We start from the raw sequence: 8,713 nt of genomic DNA, 5'->3' as shown, positions 1-8,713 counted from the left end.
AGGGGACAGACGCATTGAGCTAGGAGAGCTGGAGCATTCGTAAGAGAGCCGTGATTTCAGCTACTGTAGGCATTTTAAGGTAGAGGAGGTGAAAGAGGATATTGGTAAGATGCGGAGGGGTAAGGCAACGGGGCCAGATGAGATTTCGATGGATTTTTGGAAGTATGCGGACGGGGCAGGGCTTAGGTGGTTGATGGGTTTGTTTAACGGTATTTTCAAGACTGTGAGAATGCCTGAGGCTTGGAGATAGAGTACGATGATTCCGCTCTATAAAAACAAGGGTGACATTCAGAGTTACAACAACTACAGGGGTATTAAGTTGTTGAGTCACACTATGAAGATTTGGGAGAGAGTGGTTGAGCGAAGACTGATAAGGTTGTGTCTGTTTCGGAGAACCAGTTTGGATTTATGCCTGGCTGTTCACGACAGAGGAAATCCATTTGGTGAGGAGATTGGTGGAGCAGTATAGAGAAAGAAATAGGGACTTACACTTAGTGTTAATCGACCTAGAAAAAGCATATGATAAGTTCTGAGGGAGGTTGTTTGAAGGTGTTTGGAGGTGATGGGGGTCCTGGTGGCGTACACCAGAGTTATTAAGGACATGTACGGTGGATGAAAGACTAGGGTAAGGATGGTGGGAGGAGACTCGGACCATTTTTCGGTCGAGAAAGGGTTGCATCAGGGATCGACTCTTAGTCCGTTCTTGTTTGCTTTGGTTATGGACGTGTTGATGCGGAGTACTCAAGGTGAGGTGCCTTGGTGAATGCTATTTGCGGATGATGTAGTGTTGATTGATGAGACGCGGAGGGGTGTAAATGACAAATTGGAGGTTTGAAGGCAAACTCTTGAGTCGAAGGGGTTCAGGTTGAGTAGGTCCAAGATGGAGTATTAGGAATGCAAGTTTAGTGACTTGAGGCAGGAGGACGATTTGGTGGTGAGGCTGGACTCCCAAGATATTTGTAAGAGGGATAGTTTTAAGTATCTTGGGTTTTTGATCCAGGGAAATGGTGAGATTGATGACGATGCCACTAATCATATTGGAGCAGGTTGGATGAAGTAGAGGCTCGCCTCGAGGGTGCTATGTGATACAAAAATGCCCCTTAAGCTTAAAGGCAAATTCTATAGAGTGACAGTCCGTCCGGTCATGTTGTATAACGCGGAGTGTTGGCCAGTCAAACATTTCCATATCCAAAAAATAAGGGTGGCGGAAATGAGGATGTTGTGTTGAATGTGTGGGCTTACTAGAGGGGATAAAATTAGGAATGAAATTATTCGGGAGAAGATAGAAGTTTCCTCGGTGGAGGACAAGATGCGAGAAAGAAGGCTGAGATGGTTTGGACATATGATGAGGAGGGATGCGGATGCCCCAGTTCGTAGGTGTGAGAGACTATCATTGGACGGCTTCAGGAGGAGTAGAGGTAAGCCAAAGAAATACTGGAGGGAGGTAATCAGACATGACATGGAGCAGCTGCAGCTTACTGAGGACATGAACCTAGATAGGAAGGTGTGGAGGTCGCGGATAAGGGTAGAAGGCTAGTAGGAGGGTATCGGTTGTAGCAAACCACCAGGAGAGATCTTGTGTAGCCGGGTTAGTAACCTTAGGTCTGTATCTATAGGTGTCTATGGCGGCGAATGTGTGTTACTTATACGTGGGGGTCCCTTTCATATTTTCTTAGTTGCTATCTACTTACTTTGTGTTGCTGTATCTCTCGTATTTTTGTATTGCTCTGATTTACTTTTTAGTATTCCTTATGCCTTTTCTGTTATGTATTTCATCTCCTTGTCGCTTATTCTTTATCTTGAGCCGCGGGTCTATCGGAAACAACCTCTCTACTTCTTCAGAGGTAGCGGTATGGCCTGCATATATCTTACCCTCCCCAGACCCCACTTTGTGGGAACACACTGGGTTTGTTATTGTTATTGTTGTACTTCATGCTATTTATGAGTAAGAATTCAAGGATTTTCACTATACAATTAAATTTTTTGAGGATGGACTGAGTTTGACTACCATGGTGTAAGGGGTTGAAATTTTTCTGGATGAATCAATTCTTGGGAAGATTCTTGACGTGCCAATGTATGAGATTAGTTTCGTGAAAAATCAGCATCCCTCCCCTATGTTTGTGCAGAAAGCTTCGAGAACTAGCAGAAAATCTAAGGCTGGAGTGAGAAAGAATTCCTCAAGGTGGAATTTCAACTGTTGTTTGAATTGGTGAACAAAGTCCTACCGCCACTCTTAGGAAAACGTACAATTGCATTTGTAGTGGACCTGTTCCTAATGGAATCTCTCGGCAAATTTGAACTAATTAGTCTTTCTACTATCATGATTGAGCACCTGCACAAAGTTATGCATGTAAAATATGAAAAATATGAACAAGGTGTTCAATCACTTCAAGATTATGTGTGAGAAAGGGGTGGCTGAAAATGTTAAGCAGATGTTCACAATGATCACTCTTGTTGAAAAATAGTGTGTGAAAGGAAAAGTGGGGACCAGATCCAAAATATCTGAGTTGATGATAGTCAAGAGCGGTTGACTGCTGATCTGGAGGAAATAAGGGTAACCTTGGCTAAGAGGGATGCCAAAATTTATCATCTCAAGGCGCAAGTGCAACAACTTTCCTCAGAGGGATCTGGTACCACTGATGTTTTAAAAGCAGAAAATGAGAATCTAAAGACACAAGCCACGATCTTCACTGGAGAAATTAAGGGTCTCAATGATGAATTAAAGAATCTTACCAAGCAACTTCTCAATGCGCATGCTACTGGGAGTATGCGCATGCTACTGGTCCTTCGCTCCTTTGCTCCTAAGCCTCCTATCTCCTAATCCTTAATGTTATCCTGTCTGTGTTTTTGCTCAAAGTCCTTGTTCTCCTGTGGATAATTAAGAATGAATTTCTTTTATTTTATTTTATTTTTTATAATACGTATATGCATATGGACCTAGTTGTCCTCTCCCTTGCCTCTGAGCCTCCTACCTTCTAAGCTCTAATGTTATCCGTTCTTGTTCTGTTTTGCTCAAAGTTCTTGTTATCCTATGGATAATTAAGAATGAATTTCTTTTTTCTTTTTCATTTTTTAAAATACTTATGATACTATTCTTCACATTCTAATGGAATTCTCTCTGTTCATGTCTACTGTCTACTTTCTCTCTTTTTGGCTAATTCATTCGTGTACGTGTTGCCTCAATAACCATTAATTAACTTGCTTTGCATATTACTTTTCTTGGTTTACTATTTTGATTTCTTATGATGCGAAAAGACGGAAGATGCTATTGATTGTAGAGACCTTGATTTTCACAAAAAAGTTATTTTTGGTAATAAGGGTAACCAGTAGCAATGATAGGGAAAAGGTAGTTGTTTGGAAGTTGTTTTTGGTGCACGAGAACCTAGTCGTGGTGATAGGGGAAATCAGTAGTGGTAAAAGAGAGAAGAGTTTTTTGGTTCTGCAGGAATCCAATCCTGGTGATTGGGGGGTGGGGGGAGGGGTGGGAATAGTTTGTCCTAATAAAAAAGGGAGAAAATATTGTACTACTGAAGTTTTGATGATCAATAAACTATACCATAAAAGACCCGATCAACAGACAACTTCAGTATCTATGGGACCTGGTCCCATTTCCAGTCCCATATGAAATTGACTTCAGAAGATTCCAACTAAGTACAGTTGGAAACTGCACTTTCTACAAAAAGTTGGTAGCCCTAAAATAGAGGCAACCAACCTCGACCAATAACGTGCATCCTAGATTTTGCTCTTTCTTATAAGAGGAACTCTCACAAAGAGTAAAACCTAGTTTTTGCAATCAGGTTTATCTCTTAAGCAAAAGCCATTCTATAAGACCATTGCTACAAGACCATTCATCATATTTCAACAAGGGACCGATAGAGTGTTGTCTAGTCTTGTTGTATTCTTGAGTTTTGTGTCTTTTATTCATATATTATAAATCTATTCCTGAGTTATAAAGGACAATACTAGATTGGTTGCTTGTCTGAGTCTTAGCTTGAGTCGCATTAATTAGAGTTAATTGCTCGAATCACTTTGTATTTAGTCAAGTTAATTTATTTTCATCCTTTATTAATGTCTTTTCTTGATCGAATTGCTCAGAATTGTTGACTAGAGTTAGTCGACGAGGAGATATCGAAGATCTGCTACATCAACCTTGTAACAGAGTTGTTACAAGAGGTTAGGATTAATAGTTTACTCCTTGTGATTATTCGAGTCTGGAATCACTTTGGTGCTTGAAGTTTAGTGGAGAAGTTGAAAAATCTTGTGAGACAGGTCGTGGTTTTTCTCCCTTGAGTAAGGAGGTTTCCATGTAAACATATTGTGTATTTTACTTTTTGCATTGTCCTTCTTTCATAACCGTTTTACTGTATTTGACTGTTAAGGGACCTGGTTTCTCAACATTTGGTGGATCCCTACATTTCAATATGGTAAAATATCCTTAAGGACAGTGATAAAAGCACACCTCAAGTTATGAGAATTGCATGATTTATCAATATTTTACAACAATCTTAAGAATATCTTCACCATAGGAATCACGGGAGCAGAAAGAATTGATGGATAAACATTTTAATATTATTGAATATTATTGTGTCTAATGATTCTGCCTATATTTAGTGATCTTTATGGCAAATAACAATTGACAGAAATTAGTTTTGTTGTCATTATGGTGACATTTTGGTCCATTTCTTTGTGTACTGTTGCAACATAATGCTTCCATCCTTAATGCCATTATTTGGCAATGTACACACGTTGCATTGCTGCATTTTGTGCTTCCAAAAACTCCTATTTCATTTGTGTTGTGAGCCATTGATCTCTATAGGTAGTGGTGGTAGAATGTGGACATAGTTTTCTGTGACTCTTATAACTTCCACTCTTTATTCCTCCATTATCCTACTCTTTATTTGTTGTAACTCTTGTAACCTTTAAAACCTCTATTCTATTTATCTTTCCATTTATTTTTCCTATTCGATACAAGGATGAATACCTCACCTATAAATAGAGGTGGTCTTGTATATTATTGTATGTACAAGAAAATATGATAAGTGTGAAAAAGGTTATATCATGTAGTAGTGAAAGAGAGAGTTGAGACAAATAAAATATTCTAATTCTACAACTATATTCACTATACAAAAGAGAGTTATTATATTAGTGAAAGAAAGAGTTGAGACAAAGAAAATATTCTAAGTTTTTAACTATATTCACTGTACAAAGAGAGTAAATATATGTCGAAGGAATGTGTTCTTATGGTGAATAAGATGATACTTTTTATGAAAGTTTATTTTTTTTAAAGTCTCAAAATAGTGGGGGCTAATGAAATGAGAAAAAATCACCATGAAAAATGTGATTTTGCATTTTTGAGAATACTTTGAAAGAAAGTTACAAGTGCAAATATTAGTCTTGGAATAAATCACATGTTACTACTATATATTTGTATATTTATTGATGTCTTTGGCTCTAATATGTATGTTATCAAATAAATGATAAATTGAATAGCCAACTTGACATTGAATATTTGGGTGAGATAAATTTCATTCTAGGAATGAAAAATACCTAAATCATGTGATAAACTTTTCCTTGACATGTCACATTATGGTGAAAATTTGTGAAATACAATTTTATTGATTGTATAAGTCATGCAACTCCTTTTTTAAATATGTGAAAGTGGTGCAAAAAAAAAAAAGGAGTTTACTAGCCTAATAAAACATGAGATATGTGGCTAGTTGCACTTAGCTTGAAATTGTGTAAAAGTACTTAAGCAGATTATACAAGCAAATCGAGTATATTTACTTAAAAAAAGAAGTTGTGGCTTATTTTTTAAAAATAAATCCCGCTGTACTTAAAAGTGTATTTGATGCAAATAAAAGAATAACTTGGTGCTATTTACTGAAATGAAGAAATAAATTATGATTTGTTAACTCAATTATGAAGCTTGAACTAACTTTTTTAGCTTCAACTAGTGAAAAAGTGAATTGATCAATCACTTTATGTTGAGAAATTGATTTCTCTAATTTTGAGTTATTGTGATAACACCAAAATTTATTGGTAGAGCATAAACCATTATTATAATAGTAAATTCAAACCATAAGGAGAAAAATACAAAATTGTGAGATCATATTGATCAATGGTATTCCGGTATTAATTGTATTAATTTTGTGATAATCTTGCAGATGAACTAGGCCTTGACAAGATAAAAAGTCTGAAACGCATCGAGGGGAGGAAGGAAGTCTATAAAAAATCATGAGTCATATATGAGGAAATCCAACCTGGAGACTAGAGATCCTATAGCCAGGTTCAATGGGAAGAACGGATCATATGATGACTTGGTGTGAGATGCACTATTATTTAATCTTTCCTATGATTTGAATGCATTTTGTTCTTGTAATGATTTGTGAAGGTTGAGTCTAAGAACTAAGAACTCTTAATGAAATTATGTATCTCTTATGCGTAGGATGTTCAAATTATAGGACCATCCTTGACAGATTTCACCTATGTGAGTGTGGAAGTAGGCCGCTTCCTATGAGAATGAGGCTTATTCTAAAAAACGTTTATGAAAAATAGGGATAGCACATGGACGTAATGTGCTGTCTATTAAAACTTATGTCAACACCTTGATTGTTGTGTGTAAGCAGTAATACTTTATTTCACTTAAGTATTCATAGTTCAAGTCTGAGAATACTACTGACTCTGGACTAAAGTTTATTGTTTTACTAAGTGAAGGTTCAATGCCAAGCACACCTTCATTATGCACAGTAGTCTCCCTTCAACTAAATTGATGAACTTTCTTATTAATATTAAAATGAGTGGGGGATTGATGGATAAACATTTTAATATTATTGAATATTATTGTGTCTAAAGATTTTGCCTATATTTAGTGATCTTTATGGCAAATAACAATTGGCAGAAAGTGGGAGTTTTGTTGTCATTATGGTGACATTTTGGTCCGTTTCTTTGTTTACTATTGAAGCATAATCCTTTCATCCTTAATGCCATTATTTGGCAATGTACACACGTTGCATGGCTGCATTTTGAGCTTTCAAAAACTCTCATTTCATTTGCGTTATGAGTGTTGGAAATGAATTCTGCCACGGTAATAATATTGCGGTAATAAAGAGCAATAAATATGACAACAATAATACGGTTAATAAACAAGAACAATAAGAGCGATAGTGACACCAAGATTTTTACGTGAAAACCTAATGAGGGAAAAACCACGGGTCAAGAAGAGCAACTGATATCTCTGCAGTAAGGAATTTTACACCATAGTCACATGTACAATACTCAAAGTGACTACTATACACTCAAAAAGAAATCTCTCTTTTGATTTTTCCACCTCACTACAATATCGCTCACACTCTTTATTTTCCCTCACTGACTAAACTTTCTGTGATGCCTCCCTCTATTTTTCTTCTGTGATGCCTCCCTCTGTTTTTCTTTCTCTCTTTGTTGGTGTGACTAACTAGTGAGCTGAAGAGCTCTATTTATAGGCAAAGATCTACCCTCATCGATGTCATCTATGACATCAAAAACCAATAAAAGAATGGTACACCTTACTTGCCTTTCCTAGCTAAGAAATCATTAACCGCACTACACCTACCAAATTACAATTTACTGCCAGCTTTCTTTGAGACATCATTCAAGGAGCTGGACCCCACAAATCTCCCCCTCCAGTCCCATGCACCCGAAGGAAGTATATACGTTTTCTCAGAGAAAGATCATGCCAACAAGTTTTTTACACAACTCGAACTTGTCTCGTGATACTACCTTGGTCAGCATATCCTAAGGATTCTCACTTGTAGGGATTTTCTTGATCAACATATATTTGTCCTCTATCTTTTCTCGAATCTAGTGATATCTCACATCGATATGCTTCGTTCTTTCATGATACATGGTGTTTCTGCTTAAGTTTATTGCACTTTGACTGTCAAAATAGACAATGTACTCCTTCTGATGCAATCTAAGTTCTTGAAGAAACTATTTCAGCCATACCATCTCCTTGCCAGCTTCAGTAGCTGCAATATACTCTGCTTCAGTTGTAGAGAGTGTGACACACTTCTGTAACTTCGACTTCCACGATATAGCTCCCCCTAAAAATGTAAACAAATATCCTGTAGTGGATTTTCTATTATCAAGATCACCTGCCATATCAACATCTGTATAACCCTCCAAGATTGGATCAGACACACTAAAACATAAGCAATCTCCTGTGGTACCTCTTAAATACCTGAGTATCCACTTGACTGATTTCCAGTGTTCTTTTCCAGGATTTTCAAGGAACCTGCTAACAACACCAACTGCATGAGCAATATTTGATCTGGTACACACCATATCATACATCAAACTCTCGACTGCTGAAGAATAAAGAACATTAGCCACATTTTCTTTCTCTTCCTTTATTGTAGGACATATTTTCCTGCTTAACTTTAGATGACCAGCAATAGGTGTGCTAACAACTTTAGCACTTTTCATGTTGAAGCATTCAAGTACATGTTTAATGTACTTTTCCTGAGATAGCCTCAACTTTCTGCTTGTTCGTTCTCAAACAATCTTCATCCCCAGAATTTGTTGTGCTGGGCCCAAATCCTTCATGTCAAATGACTTGGAAAAATCTCTCTTCAACTTGGCAATCACCTCCTTGTCTTGTCCTACAATCAACATGTCATCTACATATAACAACAAAATAATAAAGTTGTTGTTCGAAAAACTTTTGAAGTATGCA

Source organism: Capsicum annuum, chromosome 1 (genome assembly GCF_002878395.1).
Source record: "Capsicum annuum cultivar UCD-10X-F1 chromosome 1, UCD10Xv1.1, whole genome shotgun sequence".
Taxonomy (NCBI): Eukaryota; Viridiplantae; Streptophyta; class Magnoliopsida; order Solanales; family Solanaceae; genus Capsicum; species Capsicum annuum.
Note: the sequence above shows the minus strand (reverse complement) of the source record.